General features: G+C 38.9%; 1 long non-coding RNA gene across 1 annotated transcript; it reads left to right on the forward strand.

Annotated features, from left to right (window-relative positions):
• The first annotated feature begins 6,957 nt into the window (after positions 1 to 6,957).
• Positions 6,958 to 9,161, forward strand: LOC147148704 (uncharacterized). The gene is made up of 2 exons (XR_015086606.1): positions 6,958 to 7,159; positions 8,737 to 9,161. It is a non-coding gene; the product is annotated as an uncharacterized LOC147148704 (long non-coding RNA).
• The last annotated feature ends 715 nt before the right edge of the window (positions 9,162 to 9,876 follow it).

Here is a 9,876-nt window from a genome sequence, read left to right on the forward strand (position 1 = left end):
TTTGCAATAATAGAAAGCAATCTTGATAATCTACACGCCATCTTGTTCTAACAGTGAGGCATTTGTTTAATGGTGATTGGCACTGCTTGTAAATGTGATATCATTTTCTTCTCATGTTGGATCGCAGTCTCAATTAAGTGTCACCTTTCAGACAATCTTAAGGTATCGTCGCTTATTCCACCTTCAAACAAGTCACTATTATCCACCTACAGAGAAGAAAAGATCAGATTATGATATCTAAAAGATGATACATAGTGTGAATCTGTAAACAACCCGATGATTTTTTTGTAATGAATATGTAACTGTTGTTCGTATGCATACTTGTCAATAGTTGAGTCCTGTAAAATAACATGAAGCACTAATGCGGATACTCTAGTATATCTCAAGGAATGCCTAAAAGCTCTCTTCCTCAGGATTTGTAATGTGATCCTAATCATCTCAAACGGTATTTTCCCTTATCGCACTCAGGGGAAGGTTTGTCGTAGCGAGCCGGATTATCAGTGGCATTTTGGGAATGAAAATAAGATCCATTATGTTATTTCCCCGTTGACATCTTAGCACGGTAAAAATAGCACTCAGGCTCAATGAAGTTGTTTTGATGACAAAAGTCCCAAATCTTTCCTATTGTTCAATGCTTCCATGTTTCTCCCAGTGTGTACAAGAGCTTCATCAAACTTTGGAATTATTTTTAAAATGAATTCAACAGTATTGTTACTATTGTGGTAGTTGTGACTGTTTTGATACAGGTCTATATGGAAAGACTTTTGATCATTTCTTCAATATCAGCTTAAGTTCAGGTACTAATACTCACTCTCTTTGTCCTCACTAGTGAGAGCTAGCAGAACAATTACCGGTATCTTACCAGTAACTTTTCTCCACTACTGCCTTCTACTTCAGTATGACATTTCTGTGCACTACAATGAAAAAACACAACGTGTATATGTTTTTTTTAGCCTATATACAGTAATTTAAATTTGATTTTTTTTTAATATAAATTTCTAACATTTATGGCAACAAAGCGAGCATGTTGTTTTTACACAGTCATATCTTTATCTTTTTTGGGGTTCAATGAAAGGGACAACTATTTTGTAAACTCTTATTTCTTTGTTTTGAAATGCAGGAAAGCCAATTTTCACAAGAGCAAAACTTAAAACATTTACCGTAGTTGAATTGAACAACTCAAAAGTTTCTTTTGTTTTGAAATTTTGAGTTCAACCCAACATTTTTTTGACAGTGTACTAGGATGACTAAGGCGAAATAAAGGACCAACTTCGTTATTATTGTGCACGAGTTGACATCTGCACAAGTTTACCCAGAAAGTTGGCTGAGCTCAAAATTTCAAGGCAACAAAGTTTGATCAAATTTTAAATTGGGCAGTTCAACTAAATGAAGTTTTGCTGTTGTGAAAAATGTCTTTCCCGCATCTGACAACAAAGGAAGTTTACAGAACTATTGTCCATTATGTTGTCCCCCTAACTTAAAGATATAAGGAAACACAACTCAGCAAATGATTCTGGAACAAACAACTTGCTTGCTTTGTTGTGCTAAGTAACATTGTAGCCATACATGTCAATATTTTATATTTCAAAGTTGTTTCAACTTAAATTACTGTTTTAGCCCCATAAAATACAAGTTGTGAGTTTTTGTTGTTGTTTTTGGTTTTTTTAAAGTGTAGAAAAATGAATTGTCTTACAAGTGAAGAGAGAGTATACTAGTATAAGGACCTGAGGCTGATATTGAACAAATATTCAAAATGTGTGAAAAAAACATTACTACTATGACAGGCTCTGATTGTGCTACCTAGGTCGCCCTAGTCATTCTACTTGGGAGTTGATTTATCTTGCTTGTGAGGGAAAAGGGTGTACAAGTATATGGACCTAAAGATGAGGTTTAAAGGATATTGAATAAATGTTCACACGACTTGGTTTGTGTAGTTTTTGTTGTACCCAAATGTTGTGTCCGGTGTGTGTAAATGTAGCTGCATTTAAATGATTGGATTCCAGCCCAATGCTTGCAGTCATTCAGTCAAGCAAAGAGCTTCCCTACTTGTTACAATGTCACTGGCAGTGAACAACAGCCACTTACCACCAGACAACTGTTGCATGTTGTGGACCCGTCAGGCATGCGGAAGCCCCTGATCCGGGCCCAGATAGTCTCTGTAGTTTGAACCGGTTGTTTAAGAGAGGCAACAGCTGCGTTTGACAGGTGCTTGTAAATGAGCCCAATGCATATTCACCTCATCTTCACTTCCCCACAATGTCAGATAGTTAAGAGCGTAAGAGTGAGCCCGATAAATAAGGCCACGTCACGTATTTAAAGAAATGGTGGCGGCCGTAAACAAGGCTGTAAGAGTGACAGTGTGTACAAGTCACGCCAGAATATGTCGCCAATGGACATGAAAGTGAAAAAATACACACTTTTTTACTCACATTTTATATTGGACCTTCGTGTTGTCTTTTCCCTGATCATGTCCACGAGGTCGGACTGTACTGTCATTGGCTGCAATTTAAGAGACTGCGAGTAGATGTCAATCATTCTAACAGTACCGCTAAATCGTTCCAATGACATTGGTTTTGTTTTTCAAGAGGTGTAATTTGTTATTAAAAAGGACTATTTGATTGGTATATTATCCTCTGCAAATAAAGTTGTGTTTGTTAGCTGCTCTGCCGCAAAGCTAAAGCTAGCTAATGATGTACAGTTCACTTTTCTGATGCTAAAACTTGCCCCGGTCCGCCTATCCGCCTAACTTAAACAACTAGTCCGACTAAGCGTAGTCGGAAGCCCATTTTTTCCCGTCTATTACCCACCCCCGCTGAGCGATATTTGAAACAAAAGACTCACCGTGGAATGGTCCTGAAAGGTATATAATACAAAAAAAGGTCTTAGAAGGTCCTAAAAGGAGCCGTTTTTTTGTCCAGCCACGGTGAGGCTTTCATGCTTCCATGTGAGTTTTTCGTTTTGTCTAAGTTGGTAGCCGGAAACGCTAACGGAAACCTGTTTCGAATGATAGTCGAATAATATACTATTACTACACAAAATGGCGGACGGATGGACGGCGGAAGGGTATCCCAGCTGTTGGCAGAAGGTGATCAAAGGACCGCAATTTTTTAGTAAAATGCCCAGCTCTGCTAAAAAAATAAAAAATGTGTCCATCTACGATTTGGGTCAATAAATCCCAACTTTTTGGATTGTTTTATACAAAACAACCCAATTTTCATTTTTATTTTTTTTTTAAATAAAAAATAATCCAAATGATTATAATCTTTTTCTACATGAAGAAGTAAGTAAGAAAGTGAGTAAGTGAGTGAGCTCCACTAAACCGAGGTATCTTCAAATCATGCTTGCACAGAAAGAATTCATTCTGAAGAATTCAGACATTACGTTAGCTAATATCCACCAAAGTGGACCTGAGGCCAGGCTTTGAAGGGATACTGAAGTCTCTCGCGCAGTGAAGCACTATCTTGGCAATCTCCCCTTTAGATGCCATCTGATGATTTGTGCAGACCTGCTCCAGATATATATATATATACAGATACTCTGGAATTAGATAGCGCCATGCAGGGTCATAACCATTAGGCGGCGCATAATCGGAGTGCGTGTCATAGCCCGAAGCTGTAACTCAAACCTTGCTGGGTCAGGGATGCGGTGTGGTTTAATCAAAGTGATGATCCATTTAAATAGATTGGGAGCTGTACTTGGCTGTAAGTGAGGGTAACTGGGACCTGCTGGAGTGTTGCAACAAGGCTGTGACACACAATACTGCATGGTGAAGAATGAATCTGTCATTAAAGGTGTAACTCACAAAGAACACTGTTCAGTGTCGTTGCCTGGTACTGTACACACTGTAGGAGGATTTTTTTCGAGTCTTTGACATCATTCTAGTTGTGCGCCGCTACTGTTATTCAGTTCAGTTCCAGTTCTCTATTCTACTTATCAAGTTTGCAGATTTGCACCTTTTAGGAGTTAAATTCCTTTGCTTAGAAGGTCAGATTCTTCCTCTGCAGGTGCTCCATTGAAGACATTGAGAATCTGCCAAGATTTTTAGCACGGTACAAGTGAAATGCCGTTAAATGAGACGATCTGTCATCCCTCACACTGTTCAGTGGATTTTTTGGCATGCCAAGAATAAAGAACAAGAGATCCAGTTTTGGTTTCATGGGCACGCTCTATTTGAAGCATCCTGCCAAGACAATGTAAAGGCTCACTGACAGAAACAGGAATACATATGGCCACCCTAGGAGTACATTACTTAGCCATATGGTACAATTCATGCTAATATAGTGTTAATGATTGGACTCAAAGTAACTGTACCTTTTGGAGAGATCGAAAAGGTACAGATACCATTAAAATATGCTTTAGTTTATCAACTGCAGAGCGGAGCAGATGTATATTATAATTCAGACTTTTATTGGGGGGAAGGCCTTTATTTGTACAGTGTAATGCAGCCATCCATTCATCCATGCATTTTCTATAGTTCTTGTCATCATAATATAAAATACGTGACCGTCACGTGTATTATTATAGGTATATACACACACACAGAAAAAATGCTGAGTTTCCAAGAGTGTTATATTACAAGTGTATATATTCCAAAACATTTAACAAAGTAATAATAAGAATGCTTGCAAGACATGTCAATTCAAGTCCCCGCAAGCTAATTTACTGAGGCAACTGAATGTATGTGTAGGTTGGTGCCATTGTTATGGTTAGCAAACAGAGTCAATAAAGTTCAAATGGGCTAAGCACTTAACACGTAAATGACTGTTTGCAAGCATCAGCGTCTATCATCTGAGGTAATGACACTTATTGCCATGAGGAGGTGTTTATTTGGGTCGCGGTGTGTACTTTTCAATTTGACCATCGGGTTATAATTTGAGACCCTATTAAGTCATTCACTGCCATGAAAAATGTATGTCTTTTTACAGTCCAGCCATTCAATCCCAGGAATTTATTTATATTTTAGTTTAGTCAATTTTTATATTTTATAATTTTTATATAGTTCATATTAAGTCAAATGTGTTGTAGTACAACACAGCTTTGGTTGTAACTACACGATAGAGTGGACAGAAAAAAAGCACAACAAAACAAAAAAGGCTTAGCTTGCTAGTAACAAGACCCAAAGTGAATGTTGCCAATTTTGCAGTCACAAAATGTGGCGAGAGGTCATGATGGTGAAATATTTGTGGCCTCTGGAGGGGTGGGGGTTGGGGAGGACTCCGCCCACACTGTTTGTTTGTGTTCCTCCCCAACAGATGGGGACACACCGAGAAGCAGGAATGTCGGCCATATCTGATACTGCTCACTCGATTTGACTGAGAGTACTGGAATAAGTGGAGGAATGGGGGGATTGGGGAGGAGGGAGTGTTCTACTGGAGGGGAACTGTCATGATTCATTTAGAATTCATGCAGCACTTTGGAATTCTGGCAGAAAATTAAATTCTAGACCTGACTGAGTGGGTTAGAAAAACATGTATTTTGTGTGTTATTTATATGCAGGGACGGGCAAGAAAGAGGTGAAAATAAAGATAATGCATTTTAAAGAGATAAACAAAGCACATCTTATCACATTTATATATATAAATCTTGTATATTGAAGGATCTGAATCTATAAGAATGGCTTTATATTGGCCAACAGGTTAACCAAAAACCAAATTGGGAATTACACATCGCATAATCAATTCAAAGTCAGTGTGCCCTGATCTGAGCACGGGACCAGCTGGTGAAGATCAGCCCCATAGGCAGGGCGAGCCAGGGAGGAGACCAAGTCACATTATGTTTCGATTTTGAAGAGTATAAATGTGAGGGCTGCATGTTAGACCGGGCCCCTTTTCTGCCCTCGCCCATCTCAGGTGAGAGCATTCGCGAGGATGGAAAAGCTGCCCAGATCTGATCATTATATGATTCCTGAACTTCAGAGATGGTAAAGAAAACTGCCAAGAAAATTCAATCGATTTGTGCGAGTCTTTATTTATATTGGATACCTTCTTGAAAGATAAAACGAACACGCATTGAGTAAGTAGTTGTTTTGTAAATTGCTAATTGGGCTTATGGACTCGAGACCTACAAAACTCTAACAATATATATAAACCTTATCAGATCTGGATTAGATCAGCAAATATTTTGCATTTTATGTGAAATCGGTGATTTGTTCTATTTCCATAATTTGCCTAACAATCAATGATGTCACTAAAATAAGTAAAACGTTACAGCAAACAATCTCGTTCACTCCAGGCCAGGGACATTCTGTACTGCCATCGTTAATAATCCAAGGTTCTCAGCATATCCTGTACAGTCGGATAAAAAAAACAAAAAACAAAAACCTAACTAATATTTTAAATATTTTTTTTCCATGTATTGAATGTTTATCATTTATTTTAGCTGAATTTTTAGGGATTAATCTTCCCCCCCCCTCTCAATGCATTTCAACGGGCGTCAATTATACGCAAATTTTGGCTATTCGTGAACTGGCCTGGTCCCTATTGCCTGCGAATAGTGGGAGTCAAATGTACAGCTAATAAACACGTTTTTTTGTTGTTTTTTTTAACTCGCTGATTGGGTCAGATATCCTTGATTTTGTGAAGCCTAGTGTTGTGGTAGTCCAAGATGGCTAAAACGAGTTTTGCTCTAATAAATCAGGAAATGGAAAAAGATTATAACATCCAAGAACAATTTGAAATCTGATTGCTTAAAGAAACCCATTGATAATATAGTCCAAGCACATCATCCAATTCTATTTATTCAGAAGGGCCAGCATGGCAGATTCCACGGCAACACATGCCTAACCTAACATCTTCATGTACTGGTAACAGTAACGCAACGAAATTAAGATAATAGACATGTTGGAAATAAATGAATACAATCAACAAGGCTCGAAATAAGGAGTTTCCCTTTCGCAGTTTGCGTTCAAAATTAGCATTTTGCGCCTCATTAAAACACATTAAATCGCAAAACAGTTTTTCCGAACCTCGGACACTGTCCCAAAAAGCTTCGCTGGGCTAGACACAGGCATGTTAACGTTGCCACACTGCGTTTACGTCACCTATGCAGAAGACATCGGCGGTCGAGGCAAGCTCAGTGTTGCTAACGCCACAACCAGCTAGCTGGCAACAAGCTTCGCTGGTCACCAGTATGGCTAAACACATTGGGAACACCCTCCTAAGTAAGTATCACTAATCATCACCTCCATGGCGGCGAATAAGTCACACATCTGACAAGCATTGTTCTCCCGAAGGAATGACGAGAACAGACGGAGGAGCCATGGTAATTGCTAAGCTAACCTAAGACTGACTCGGCTAGCGCGTTCAACACTGGAATTAAGTGCTTGGAGTGATCACATCCACGTTTCACACGTCTGGCTGAAAACGCATTAAAGCGGTGAATATTCAACAGTGAACAAGAAAAAAAAATCTACTCGCTAAACACAACCGTAACCGGAAATGAATTACCGTAATTATGATACACTAGCTGTATGTCAGCAAGGAGGAGTGGCCTGTAAGGTTAAATATATATTAATATATAAGGAGTAAAATATTTATAATTCATAAATGTATTTGTTTGTTCACACAATTGAGTCCTGAGTTGGGATTTTGACTTTTTTGAGGTCGGCACAATAAATAAACTCAAATTATATTACAGTAGAATTGATCTTTCTAGAATTGATTTTTCTTTCTTTTTTAAAAACTCATTTCTCTTTGCTTCTGGACAAGAAAATACAGTTTGCTGTTATACACAGTTTGAATTTAAGAAATAAAAACTCTCGATTGTATGAAAAAAAGCAAAACCAGTTGTTCATTTGTTATATTGTCAATTTGTCATATTTTTATTGTTTAATAAAACCCTTGCCTCAGGTCGCTGTGATTAACCTACAAAAGAAAGAAATAGTCCACCAAATTAGAAAAATGCTCCTCAAATTAAGTCATTGATTCGCAAAACTGTTCAACAAAAAAAAAAAAAATTTTGAGCCTTGACAAATATTGCACTGTGAGTGCAGGATAGTGCTTCTTACAGTGTTTTGGAGAAAGCCTTGCTCACCCTGCCTGCCGACCACTGTCCCAAACACTTACTATCCTTTGTACTTGGCAACCGAGTTCCCACCTCTTCCAGTCAATTATTGCAGCACGCGCACACTGGTGTTGTATCTCACAGGAGCACAGCATCTTGTTGACAAGTCCCTTTAAATATTTGCTCTCAATCATTTACTTCTGGTGTCACGGGGAAGAGACGTTTCCGTGTTTGCATGCTGAGAGAAACTCTTTCGTATATGTGTCCATATATGGGCTGTGACTCTTTCTCTCACTGTGAATAAGGCAGAGAGGCAGCAGAGACGGTGGAGACTTGTAGGGACCCTTTGTGAGGGAGATGAGCTATGCGTCTTTCCATTCCAGAGAGCTGTAAAATGTCTTGACGTGCACTTTAAACCAAGTGGAGGATGCCGCACTTCTCCCTGTGTCCGTTTTGAAGATATGATTTCCTCGTCATTTGTGGGCTCTCACATTTTAAAAATCAGTTAAGATGTTAAACACCTGTATGCACCTCACTTAAGAGTGAAGAGAGATCCTCATCAAAACATCCACAAGGTTCATTTTCAGTCAGCGATCCTTTCTTGACTTTTAAAAGGAACTAGACACAAAAATGACCATCACTTTGCATGAAGCACACCCTTAACATGTTGTGTGGGAAACATCGGCGATGGAAACATTCCATTGTGTGATTTTTTTTTTTGTTTTGTTTTGACAGCGAGTGGGCCGCAGTGGTTTGGCCACATTGAGGAATGCCCACGTCTCCGCTCCACCTGCATTCTGACATTGAAGCCTGGCTGTAGTCACGTTTGATCGCCTGGCGTGGCTGTTCGAAAGAAAAAGAAATAAAAGTTGGGCCCAGACAGTGCGCAGTTTGTCAGCGGGGAAATAAAACAATAAATGAAAGACAGAAGTGTGAAAGCATTGAGAATATGCAGACTTAAGGTAATGTACAAGACTGTCAAAAACCTATAGAGTACCAATGCCATTTTTTATATTTGGCACTCATGAATGAATGAGGCTTAATTTAGTGCTTGACCCAATTTGGATTACTTTCAACTAGGCATGGTTAGATTCCCGGTTTGGCGGTTTACCATGGTTTTAAAAAGCCATGGTTTCAATAAAGGCTAATACTGGCTGTCACCAGATATGAGCTTTTTTTTTCTTTTTTGAGGGGATGTCTATGCAGGGCGCAATATCATTGGCTGCTTGTTGAGTAAAGAAAATTTAGGCTTTGAAGTTAATTGTCTCCAATCAAGCAAGCATGGGCAACTTTTTGCTTTGTTAATGAGCACTGCCCTAAAAAGAAAAAAGGGGGTACAAGTTAGCCCCAAGGACAACATGAGCAGCCTACGGGTCTGTTATAAAAAGAGCTCACCAGTGATGGGACACTGTGACTTACTAAGAAGAATTAAAACAGAAGAAGAATGTTAACATTTATTTATGTATTTAAACTTAACGTGGTACATGTTTCTTCCGTGTGAAATTTTAAAATATAATAGATACTGATTAAGCGGGAAAAAATGCCATTCTTATTTCCCTAAACATAAAATAAGGAAGTCATTTTAGAGCTGTAATATGAATAAGACAATACAGCTGTATTTTTGCTCACGGTTAAGAGTTGCCTCTGTGAAGGGTTAAATGCCATTTCCTGGGGCCTTTACAGTTAAGTGAAGCCGCGCTGCTACGCCCACACGGTATCCTCTCTTGAGGATACTGTCCTCATCCACGGCACTTGCGCATGTTCAGCTCTAAAAGGGGCGTGGAGGCCACACACTGACAGTCACCTAACGAGCCTAAAGCAAAGTTTCCAAATTAAGACTTAAGAGGCTTCAGATGGACGAAGTGTTGCATTTCA

The sequence above is a fragment of the Filicampus tigris genome, chromosome 4 (genome assembly GCF_054856515.1).
Source record: "Filicampus tigris isolate MCC_2025a chromosome 4, RoL_Ftig_1.0, whole genome shotgun sequence".
Classification (NCBI taxonomy): Eukaryota; Metazoa; Chordata; class Actinopteri; order Syngnathiformes; family Syngnathidae; genus Filicampus; species Filicampus tigris.